The sequence below is a fragment of the Bidens hawaiensis genome, unplaced genomic scaffold, assembly GCF_021521415.1.
Source record: "Bidens hawaiensis isolate Kalapana, Puna unplaced genomic scaffold, B.hawaiensis_p1.1 tig00048458_1, whole genome shotgun sequence".
Lineage (NCBI taxonomy): Eukaryota > Viridiplantae > Streptophyta > Magnoliopsida > Asterales > Asteraceae > Bidens > Bidens hawaiensis.
The window spans coordinates 83,132-95,392 of record NW_027498688.1 but is presented as its reverse complement, the minus strand read 5'-3'; the positions used below and the strand labels follow the sequence as shown (position 1 = coordinate 95,392).

Sequence of the window (12,261 nt, the reverse complement as noted above, 5' to 3'; positions counted from 1 at the left end):
ATTAATTGGTTTAATTGAACTAATATAAGGATATCGGGTTAGGTTTGTGAATATGTGTAATTGATTATTGATTAAAGATTATTATGCAGTAATCTAACTTAGAAACATTGAATTCATACGTGAATTCGTTATTATTTGTTAGTAAATAATTAGTTGAACTAACATAAGGATTTAGGATTAGGTTATTGAATTTGTGAATTTGATTACTGTTATCGATTATTAGACTGTAAGCTAACTTAGAAGCATCAAATCCGTAGGTTATTTGGTTTTTATTTGTTATTAAATGTTTAATCGAACTGTTATCAGGGCTTAGGTTTAGGTTTAGACTCTTGAATCTGTGAAGTTGATTATTGATTATTGATAATTAGACAGTAACTTCACTTGTAAACATCGAATTTGTAGATTAATTGATTAATTGAACTATTAACAGGATTCAGGGTTAGCAAGATCTCAGGGTTCGTAGGTTGGGATATATATATGGCTGACCGTAACTTGGCGGTGGTGAAGCCAATATGGATGAAGCAAGCCGAAGAGGCGAAAATAAAGAGCGATGCTGAGAAAGATGCTGCTGCGAAGGCGGCTTTCGAAGCTACCTTCAAGGACGTTGAGAATAACCAAGAGCCTGCTGCTTTGTCTGATAGTGACGGTGATGAAGAAGAGGATTTGAGTAACAAGCCTATTGGACCAGTGGAACCGTCCAAGTGCACGGCTGCTGGGACTGGTGTTGCTGGAGGAACTGCGTGTGCACCTTCTTCGTTTGTGGTTGTTACAAAGGATTCAGATGGTAGGAAAGTACCCCATGGTGGAGCTCAGGTTAAGGTGAAGGTGTCACCGGGAGTGGGTGTTGGGGGGTCGGAACAAGAAGGTATTGTTAAGGATATGGGTGATGGGACCTACACGGTTACTTATGTGGTTCCAAAGAGAGGGAATTACATGCTGGATGTTGAGTGTGACGGGAAGCCTATTATGGGAAGCCCATTTCCAGTTTTCTTCAGTGCAGGTACATGAATATCATATCATGCATGTATATTGTATATGTATATCTGACTTTATTCTAATGTTGATTAACTTTGTCTTTTGTGTTATTCTCAGGCACGACTACAGGAGGGCTTTTGGGTTTTGCACCACAATTGAATTACCCAAATATGGTTAACCAGACCATGCCAAACATGCCAAATTACTCTGGTTCTGTTTCAGGGGCATTTCCGGGTCTGCTAGGTATAATACCTGGTATTGTGCCTAGTGCTTCGGGTGGGGTGGTGTTGCCCGGGATTGGAGCATCTCTTGGGGAAGTTTGCAGAGAATACTTGAATGGACGATGTGTGAAAACTGATTGCAAGTTCAATCATCCACCACATAGTCTGCTGATGACTGCTTTGGCTTCCACAAGTACTATGGGAACTCTTAGTCAAGCACCAATGGCACCATCTGCTGCTGCAATGGCAGCTGCTCAGGCCATTGTTGCTGCTCAAGCACTCCAAGCACATGCTTCCAGTGCACAAGCTCAGTCTTCTAAAGACACGTCTGGTATGTTGTTTCTTGCCTTTATTTTATTGAATGAATTTAGTCATAATATATTACTGTCTAGAGAAAAGCACAGTTATCATTTTAGCTAATCTTTGAGGTAGTAAAAGGCTTTAGAACTTTGTTTAACTTGTAGATTGAAAGTAAATGTGAGAAATTGCTCAGAGGTTACATGGATAAAATGACTTTGTTGAAAATTTAAGTATGACTGATCTGTGATGTTATATGTTCTTATTAAGTGTTGGTACTTCTTATTAACAGTACTAAATATACATTGGATTTATATACTAGGTTGAAGTAGTCTTGATACTGTAATGATGTAATATGACAAGCCTATAAGATCAAATACATGTTGTATTATAGTTGAGCTTTCAAAAATGGCATGACATCTATTTTTGGCACCTATTGTCTTGTTAAAATTTCAATATGTGTATATTTAACTGAAATGTCAGTTTGGAAAAATTATGATAAAAATCATATATTTAGAGTGAAGAGTACAAATACAGTTTGAACTATTTATCAAGCCTTAGCTTTCACCTTTTAGGTTTTTTTTACTCTCTTGCTTAGTTTCTTTTGGTCCAGTTGTTACTATTTTTTTATCACATCTTTGATTCTATTAGATGCTATTGTCTACTATCCAACACTTCATCTAATTTCCATGTGTTCTTAAAGCACAAACTTTATTATCAGCAATTCAGCTATCATCAAAGTTATAAAAAGGACTCCAGCTTGCTGTTATTTGCTTGTATTTATCATCCCGTCATTTTTTATTTTGCTTGGTCTGATAAAAAAGTAAAGTTTTTACCATTTTTATTATTGTTTCAGCATTCCACTTACTTGCATAACTTTGCCCACACACAACTTTAAGTCCCACTTGCAGTTGTTTACACATGCAAATGCATGTGAACTTTGGGTATTTGAATGATGCTGCATGATGTCTATATATGTTATTGGGTATGTGTCTGTATGGGTTTGTAGACTGTAGTGGCATTCATGTGTGCATGGATATGCACATGTATATTGTGCGTATGTATAGTTGTATAAATGTGTGGACTTGTGAAAAAATGGCAATAATTTTAAAACCTTATAACGGAGTCGTCATGTCATAGGGCCTCATTGAGTTTTTTTTCTTCTAGGGACAGAATCTTTAGATTGACAAATAGTCTCATGATCTTTAGTACACTTGGCTGTTGTCATTGTTACAAACTGTTTTGAGATTGATGTTAGACTGTGAATATTCCTTCTATTTTTTCCATTATTGACAAACATTTAGAGACTTTGAAATTGTGTAGTTGAAGAGGTAGGTCCCAGCAGAGCCCAGTTGGACCCGCAAGACTCACCTTGAACAGGGACGTCTGCGCGATGACCAACTGCTCCAGCAGGACCCACCATGCTCAAAGAACCTTACGCGCAGTACGCCAGCTGTACCCGCAGGGAAAGCCTCCCAATGGTGAAGTACCCCGCCTGTTCCCGCAGCTGCGGATACAAGCCATCAGGGAAGGCTACCCGCACTAACAGCAAGGCTACACGCACAAGGCATTCGTTCAGTTGTCACATGAAGGAATGAGCAAGGCGGGAACACTACCGCCTAAATGAGCCAGTCCGTATGCTTCTGGAAGGTCTTTCGTACTATACCTACTAAGGTATGGACGGAACAGACAGTTTGACCAGAGCAGCCCATGAACTAATCACAGGGTGACAGCTCACCGACAACAATACGAGGAGGAGCACCCTCTAGTACTGTTTGTCACTATTAGCCGCTGCCTACTCACCAACCCTTACGAGGGGACGTGCGCTGCCTACAGTTGGTGGAACAGTGCGCAGCCGGCAGTAAAGGAACAGTATACAGCCGACCTTGTTACTGTTGGCCGTAACCTATCCACCAACCAGCATGGTCTGTGCATACGTCCACTGTTGGTAGAACAGGAATACTATTCAGCCGGCTGTACCTGCTTGGAAACCTACCTTCGGCTATAAATACTCCAACACCTTGGAATGGTAAGGACATCATCTGATATCTCAATCTTATCTAGCAATCTCTTAATATACTCTTATATTCAGAGCAATCTAGTCTGATTCTCACGCCGGAGGGTGGTCACAAGGAGGAACCCCCCCTTCTCAGTGACGAGCTTACGGTGTCTGTTTTGCAGGTCTCCTGAAGAACAACCTTCTCAGCTAGATCTCATCCGTGGGAAACATTACTTAACCCCCAGATTATCTATAATCTGTTCAGGGTTCACTTAGTGTTTCTTCAGTAGTATATACAGAATTATGTTTGTACTAGAGAAATTAGTGCTTTCTTAGTCTTACACCTTACATTGAAGAAATAAGCATGTGCTAACTTATTTTTAGTGTTGGAAACAAACATCATCTAATATTCTTTAGTTTGCAATTTACTATGCTTTTTTTTTTTTAATATTTATTGTTATTTTGTCAGGACCAGAAGATAAGGCAGCAAAGGCTGATTCCTTAAAGAAAACTCTACAAGTTAGTAATCTCAGTCCACTGCTTACTGTGGAGCAGCTAAAACAGTTCTTTTTTTTGTATGGTACAGTTGTTGACTGTATTATCACGGAATCAAAGCATTTCGCTTACATAGAATTTTCAAAACCTGAAGAAGCAACCGCTGCACTTGCGTTAAATAACATGGATGTTTTAGGTCGCCCATTAAACGTTGAAATGGCAAAATCATTACCTCAGAAGCCTGCCAACAATGCTAGTTCTTCTTTGCCAATGGTGATGCAGCAGGCTGTTGCAATGCAACAAATGCAATTTCAACAAGCTCTTTTAATGCAGCAAACCATGAATGCACAACAAGCAGCTAATCGAGCAGCGACCATGAAGACAGCAACAGAACTGGCTGCTGCTAGAGCTGCAGAAATAAGCATGAAGTTAAAAGCTGAAGGGGTTATTGGCAATGTTGAAGAACCAGTTAAAAATCCCAGGTAGGTTCACATGCAAGTTTTTGTTAATTAGCAATTTAATCATTTTCTTTATATATTAATTATTAGCTGATGAAATGTAAGTGTTCATAGGTCACTTTCACCTGTTCCTGCAAGGTCAAGATCCAAGTCAAAGTCTCCCATAAGCTATCAAAGAAGGGGAAGATCTCGTTCTTTTTCGCCACATCATCACCGCGTGAGGGATTATAGATCCCGGTCACCAGTAAGATCTCGCCATTACAACAGTTATGAATATGAAAGACGGTCCTTTAGGGATTATAGGAGCGGGTAGCGATAGAAGTAGAAGACGGGAATATGGAAACAGATCGAATGACCGACATTCTTGGAGAAACAGAAGCAGGAGTATAAGTCCTAGAAAATCGTACCGTGACGAGTCGGAATCTCCAAAACATCGTCATGAAAGCCCTGCCCATAGGTCCAAGAAATCTTCTTGTGGCAGTTCTAGGTCTCCAGTTAGTCACCGTGATGATCAAAGTAAAGAAAAACACAGAAGGCGGTCCAGGTCTGCGTCTTTGGAAGTCAAACATCGGTCAAATGATAAAACAGATTACAGTAGGGAGGAAAAGTCAAAACGTCGTGACCGGAGACGGTCAAGGTCAAAGTCTGTAGAATATAAGCATGGTTCGGGTGACAAATCTAGTGACACAAAGCATAGGGACCGTAGGCGATCCAGGTCTCTGTCAGTAGATGAAAAGCATCATAGAAGTTTGGATGGAGGCAAATCAAAACATAGGAGACGGTCCAGAAGTAGGAGTCCGGAAGATAACCACCGGTCAAGTGGTAAAGCTGATAGAAGCAGGAAGGAAAAGTCCAAGTCAAAGTATCATAGTAGAAGGCATTCCAGGTCAGCGTCTCCTGAAGTCAAACGTCACAAAGGACGCTCTGATGAACATAAATCAAAACACAGAAGACGGTCAAGGTCAAGATCAAGGTCAAAGTCAGCAGAACGTAATAGGTTGAGCAATGAGGATTTGGATAATCATAAAGATAAAAATGTGGATCATCATGAGGTTTTACCTGGCGATGCTGATTATAAGTCTGAAGTTTATAGAAACATTGAAAGGGATGATGAAACAGTTGATGATATGGCTGAAGAAGTATGATATGAGCCGTGTAATGGTGTACCAATGGGAAACACCAGCTGGATGGAAGATTCAATGGATTTGTGTTTAAACCTTTGGGCTCTGTAGAATAAATATGTTGTTTGTTTCTTTTGCAGGTTTAATGGGATAATGCCGGTTTCTGCTGATTTTAATTGGTTAAAATATTTGAAGAACTTTTCTGCACCTCTAAGTGGAGTCTGCAATGTTTTTAGCGACTTAATCAACTTAATGTATGTCCTAATCTATTACTACCTTCATCATTAGGTAGTGATAACCATGTTACATCTACTATGATCAAACTTGTGTTATTTGGTGAACATCACCTTTTATTTTTCATTTAGCAATCGCGGTAACTGTTACTTTTAGGGGACTTAGTTTACAGCTGAAAATAGGTTTACCTTGGCCACATTATAATTTAAACACATGCAGGTTGCTGGATGATTCCTTTTGGCGGTTTATCAGATCATTTGGCAGGTGTTTTCTTGAAATCTTTTGAAGTTCGAGCAGTTTGAAGTGTACAGAATTTTCGCAAAATATTATTTTGCAATTATAAGATTTACCTTACTTAGTTACTCTTTTCTTTTCTTTTATTTTTTTTTTCTTTTCTTTCTTTTCTTTTAAAATTGTTAAATTAGGTTTCGGGTTTTATATGGCCGACTGCAACCAGATGTGGCTGAGTTGACTAGCATCATCGGATTCGGGATATGATTATTGGCAGGTAATTTAATAGTGTGAACATTCTTGTTATTTTCTAGAAGAAATGCTGATTGATGGGGATATAGTTTGTTTCACCAGCAATTGGAGGCGATTTAAGTTTAGGTAGACATTTACTTGTTATTACACCTCACAACAACAGTGTCTGCAATCAACTTGGCCCTGATATCTATCAGTCCCTAATTATTGCTTCTTAAGTTTTCCAACTTCCCATATGGATACCTCGCAACAATGACATACATTTTTTTAAATGGTATTAACTTTTTTTTTTCCTTTTTTTTTTTGGGGGGGGGGGGGGGGGAGAGAAGATAGAATAGAGTAACAGGTCGTAAGGAAGCAGTGTTGTATCCTAATATTTTCTTATATCTGTTAAATCCACACAATTGCTTGGTGGCAAAATCCACACAATTGCTTACTAGCAAACAAGTTCATGTTAGTGTGCGCGGATGATTTTTTTTTTTTTTGGGGGGGGGGTGATTTTTGGCACAAAACAGAAATCACACGAGATTCGCTGGTTTAGGTTTAGTTTGAATGGTTTTGGGTCGAACCCTTGAACACCAAGTTTATTATGTTATTTGAAATGTTGAATTAGAAGACTAAATGTTTAATTTGTAGAGCCTGATTCTGTTAAAATTTTGCCTTCTAGACGGTTGTTTACTTGTTTAATCTATAAAAGAGAGACTAGACATGCAAACATTTTACTATGTTTTAGGTACAAAGCCCATGTGGACCCTATGTGACTGGTCTACATAGCGTTATTTTGTTGACCATGAGTGCATGCTACCGGTACATTTACAAGACCCTACAATCCTAAATCTACCAATGGTTTGAAATATTTGATCTATGAGTACAGTCCTTCCGTGTACCTCTAGGCCCTATTTGCTCATGAATCTGTGTAATAACCACCGATGGCCAGAAGGTTGTTCTTTTGACTAATCATCTCATCGAAACGTTTCATCAGATGTTGATGGCACTTTAATGACATTGTTTGTTCTTTGTTCTAGTATGTTATCTTTATTAGTTTAAAGTGTTGCACTATTTTGAAATGATTTGTACAGAGTTTGGACCATTGAAATTGGTATACAAGATCATACAATGTAGTGAAAAAAGTGGTCATCAACATGTGAAACGTTTACTTGGAGCCAATTGGTCAAAAGCAGAACTTTTGGGCTCTTGGTATAGCTAACACAGAGGGCTGCCAATGAACTGAACGTATACGAACAAAACCATGCTCATATTCGTTTGTTAAAGAAATAATGTTTTTACGAACGGTTTACGTTATCGAATGAGATTTTGTTCTTGTGTTCGTTTATTAAGGAAATGAGCGTGTTCACGAACATAAATAAAATTGGCGGAGCCCATAGATTGAGGTCGATGTGTTCATCAATATGAGTAATAAGGAAGGAAATGAGAACAATGAAAAAACAATTTGAGCACATTGCCGAACGTTGGAGGTAACGAATTAAAGAATATAAAATGTTTAGAATAAATAAGTAAATAAACAAAAAAATTTAATGAACAACATATACAAACAAACATGAACAAATGTATGTGAGCACATTGCTGAACGTTCGCGAACACAATTGAACGAACAAGAGTTTGTTTTACTGGTTGAACCGAGTTTTGTTGTTCATGTTCGCTCATTTATTAAACAAACATACATAAATGAACTTTTCGTCGAATGGTTCACAAACTGTGTTGTTGAACGTTTGGTTTGTTTACCGCCATACTAACACATGTCAGCCATTGGCACACGTGTTACCCTTTAACGACATTTGAATAGCTTGTTCAAAATATATAAGTATTACAGTTGGTGCAATGAATAGCCAACTGTTCAAGAGTTATTTATAAAGATTTGGATAGCTGTTTCATCACTTCGGATCTGTTTCATATTCGTTGGTAGTTGCTTTATTCATTTACTGTACATGCGGCATGTTTCTAGCGTTTTGGTTTTGTTTTATTTATTATTATATTATCATTAATTTTTTTTATCTTGATGGTCTGAAAGTGGTTTATTGACAGATGTAAATTAATTGTGATACACTTCTGATTTAATTTTAGTAGTCATATTAATATAACCGAGCTTTAAATATGTAATGGGGCGAGAGTCGTTATTGCTTAGGCTGAGGGGTGTGGAGCGCGAGAAAGGGCGCGTGAGCCCATCTGCTCGCGCCCCGGGGCGCGAGCACCACACCACCGAGGCGCGAGAGGGGCGCGAGAGGGGCGCGAGCGCGGAAATCCAGGCAGGCGCGGATGGGCTAGCGGCTGGGATAACGCGTAAATGGCCTGGGAATGCGTAAATAGAGCCGTTGGGCTCGTTTTTTATTAAAAAAATTTTTTTTTTTTCTCTATAAACCAATATCAAACCCAAACCAACACCAATATCACATACCAATATCACATACCACACCCAAAACCCAAAATCACCCCATCTTCCAAACCTTTTTTTAAAAACATGGCTGGAAATTGGTACCCAAACCTAGCTTCAGATTACAGTTACGACGATTTATGGTCGGCACCGGACCAAGCGATGTTTTATTCGGGGTCGCAACAACCATCCGGCTTTCAACCATCCAACATACAACCGTCTCCTAACTTTGTAGTTCCGGAGACACAAGAACCAGAAGGTGAAGCTGCGGGACAAAGAAGACGCGTCCACCGGAAAAAACAAATTGCAACGGACGGGTCGGGTTCGGCTTCGACCGGAAGGACGAAACGGAAAATCACTCCGTGGTCATCGGATGAGAAGGAAGCCCTGTGTCGGGCTTGGATAGTCACTTCTGAGGATCGGCGTTGCGGTAATTGTTTTAACGTTTTTAAAAATGATTTTTAATAAAAAAGTTAAATAAAAAAGTTAAATGACTTACAAATTTATTTATGCATTTTGCAGCGGACTACCAAAAGAGCAAGGTCTTTTGGACAAAGGTTAGGGAGACGTTCTATTCGCTCGTTGGGAGTACAGAGCGGAACGCCGATATGATTTCGGGTCGGTGGACCGAAATCAGAAAATTTGTCGGCTTGTTTACTAATCTGTTCAACAGGAACGCCGGTCGTATGAGACCAAGTGGCAGTGACGATTTGGCGGTTTATAATTTCACTGTCGAAGAGTGGAGGCAGGAGTGCCTGCGGAGGTATGGGACGGTGAAGACGTGGGACGGTGTAAAGGTGTGGGAGAGGTTGAGAAGGTGTTCTAAGTGGGTTGAGCTGGTGGCGCCGGACCTTGATGCGGAAGTAGGGCCGAAACGGACTAAAACTAGTTCGTCTGGAGCGTACAGCACTTCCGCCGGGTCGGATTGCCGGGTTGGATTCGACCTAAACGTTGCGGGGGAGGAAACGTCTTCACCGCCGAGGAGGCGGCCATTGGGAAGGGACGCCAGGGGCAAAAAACCGGCTGAGGGGGAAGCCGTAAACATCAACGATCTTGTTGAATCCCTCAATAAATTCAACAAAACCATGGAGGTGGTCTCTAATGACAAAAAGGAAAAAAAAAAAGAATGAGAGATTTGGAATTCCTTACAAGAGACTTCAGTAACCTAAATCCGGTCGACCAAATGCTGATGGAAAAACAAAAGGAACGTATCCGGAAGAGGTTGATCGAAGAAGACCAAGCCGAAGAATAAGAATAATGTTTTTTTTTAGTACTTTAATTTTTTTTTTAGATATTAATGTGTTTTTTTAATTAATGTGTGTTTTTTTAAATAATTTATGAGTTTTTTTAATAATACGTTTTTTTAATACATTTATAAAAAAATAAAAAAAAAACCGCTCGCGCCCCCTCTCGCGCCCCGGGACATGGGCGCGAGCACCACAACCAACACCCATCTTATCAAGTTTCTCTCTCTGCCACACGTCACAATATTATTGGCTGGAGCCCCCACTCGCGCCCCCCACACCCATCAGCCTTACATTTATTATGCTAGTTGGTTCTACTTGGTTCCAGAAAAAAAGCTGCACACACGTGCCTTTTTAAAAATGCATCTGCACATGTACTACGTAAATACGTAAATTTGTGCTATTAGACTATTGTGTTACGGGAGGGGTGAAAAAGGTGAGGGGCAAATCTTGACATGTAAGTGATGAGGTAAAGGAGTTTGCATCATTAACACTCGTTGAGTCATTGAATGGTGTTATACGAGGGGTGAATGAAGGGCGCAAAATGGGCGAAGTTGGAAATATTACTCTTTTGATGTATTACTTTAGACATTAATAAAATTACACAAGAAATGGCAGCTAATGTAAATCCAGTGGTGAAGCATTGTTTTCTGCCCCCATAGCGCCAGACGTGTGATGATGATCAGTGTGAAAACTGCCCAGGTGGCACTTTGGTGCAACACAACACGTAGTGTTACGTTGCAATTAACTTTCGAATTGGATGGTTTTCAGCTTGAAAACTGCCTAGGTGGTTGCTTTTGGCAAACTTCCGCGAGCCACAACACAACACACCACACATTTTTATGTTGCTTTTGAATTGTCTTAAAGTTTACACGCGTTGCCCATGACTTTAAATTTTAATCTACGTTCGTGAGAAAAAGATTTTATCAATAATGATGCCAGTATTAAAATTGATAGGAGTGAAGAGGATATAAATAGTAAATAATAGTGAAAGTTATCCGAAAAAATTAAGAAAAAAACGCAAGTAGGGTCTGTAGCAAACAACAATCCTTTCAATGATTTGTTGGGTTTTCGGTTACTAAATATTTTAAAACAACTAAATTTAGTTTAATTTGAGTTTGGTACGACCTGAATACATTCTTACATAAGACATTGTCTAAAATGACCTGATGATGGTGTAAAAACATTCTTTTTCAAACAAATTTGGTGACACGGTTTTTTATGACTGAACACTAAACAAGAAAATGTAATGAAAAAAATCTAAGAGCATTCACAGTCTAATCACCACAATTTATGGATAGTAGTTTTATAATGTAAGAAGTGGTTTAGGGTGTTGCAAAGAGATAAATGCAGTGGTGTTTTTGTATATTTGGAAAATTATTGTTTACTCATTATAATTTTCTAATATCTAATATTTATTGAAAGTAGTTGTGAGTGGAAAAAAAGATAATAAGTAATGATAAATATATTAAAAAATATTATTTAGTTGAAAACGAGAGAGAAAATGTAGCGATTTCATTGTAATTTTAGATTTTGAGATAGAAAAAGAGATCTAAGAGCATTCTTATTCAATTTCCCATCTCAATCTTTATAATTACATTAAAAACACTATCTTTTCGCTCTCATTTTTAATTAAATAATACTTTTTTATACTTTTATCATTACCTTTTCTCTTTCATTCACTCACAACCACTTTCTAAAACTTTAAAAAATTATAGAGATGAACAGTACGCTTCTCCAAATTTAACCATGAACAGTAACATTTTCTCTCTTTTCCTCTCACAACCATTTTTAACCATCTCTAAAAAATGGAGAACCCCCTCACACAATTTAGGGAATCTATTGGGAATGCTCTAAGAGCATTCTCAGTTCATTCTCCATCTCCATCTCCATCTCCATCTCTATAATTACACTAAAAACACAATCTTTTTCTCTTTCATTTTCAATTAAATAATATTTTTTTATACTTTTATCACTACCTTTTATCTCTTCTTCACTCACTACCACTTTAAAAAACATTAAAAAATTATAGAGATGAACAGTGTGTTTCTCCAAATTTAACCATGAACAGTAACTTTTTCTCTCTCCTCCTCTCACAACCACTTTTAACTATCTCTAAGAAATGAATAACGCCCTCACATAATTTGGAGAACCAACCGGGAATGCTCTAAATGCTTTAAATGGTAGGGTGTGAATATCTTAAATCAACCTAATATTAAATTTGTAATATATGTTATTAGTAATATAGATATGTATCATATATAGTATATATCTAATATGAAATTTGCAGGTTTTAGTTTAGTCTATGGGTTAATTTTGGGTTAAGCATGTGAATGTGTTTCTAA

The 12,261-nt window shown here is 38.4% G+C and overlaps 1 pseudogene across 1 annotated transcript; it reads left to right on the top strand.

Annotated features, from left to right (window-relative positions):
* Window positions 1–254: 254 nt before the first annotated feature.
* On the top strand, window positions 255–6,011 carry LOC143597541 (uncharacterized; annotated as a pseudogene). The gene is made up of 4 exons (XR_013146929.1): window positions 255–1,000; window positions 1,093–1,527; window positions 3,962–4,469; window positions 4,560–6,011. The product of XR_013146929.1 is annotated as an uncharacterized LOC143597541 (transcript).
* Window positions 6,012–12,261: the final 6,250 nt, after the last annotated feature.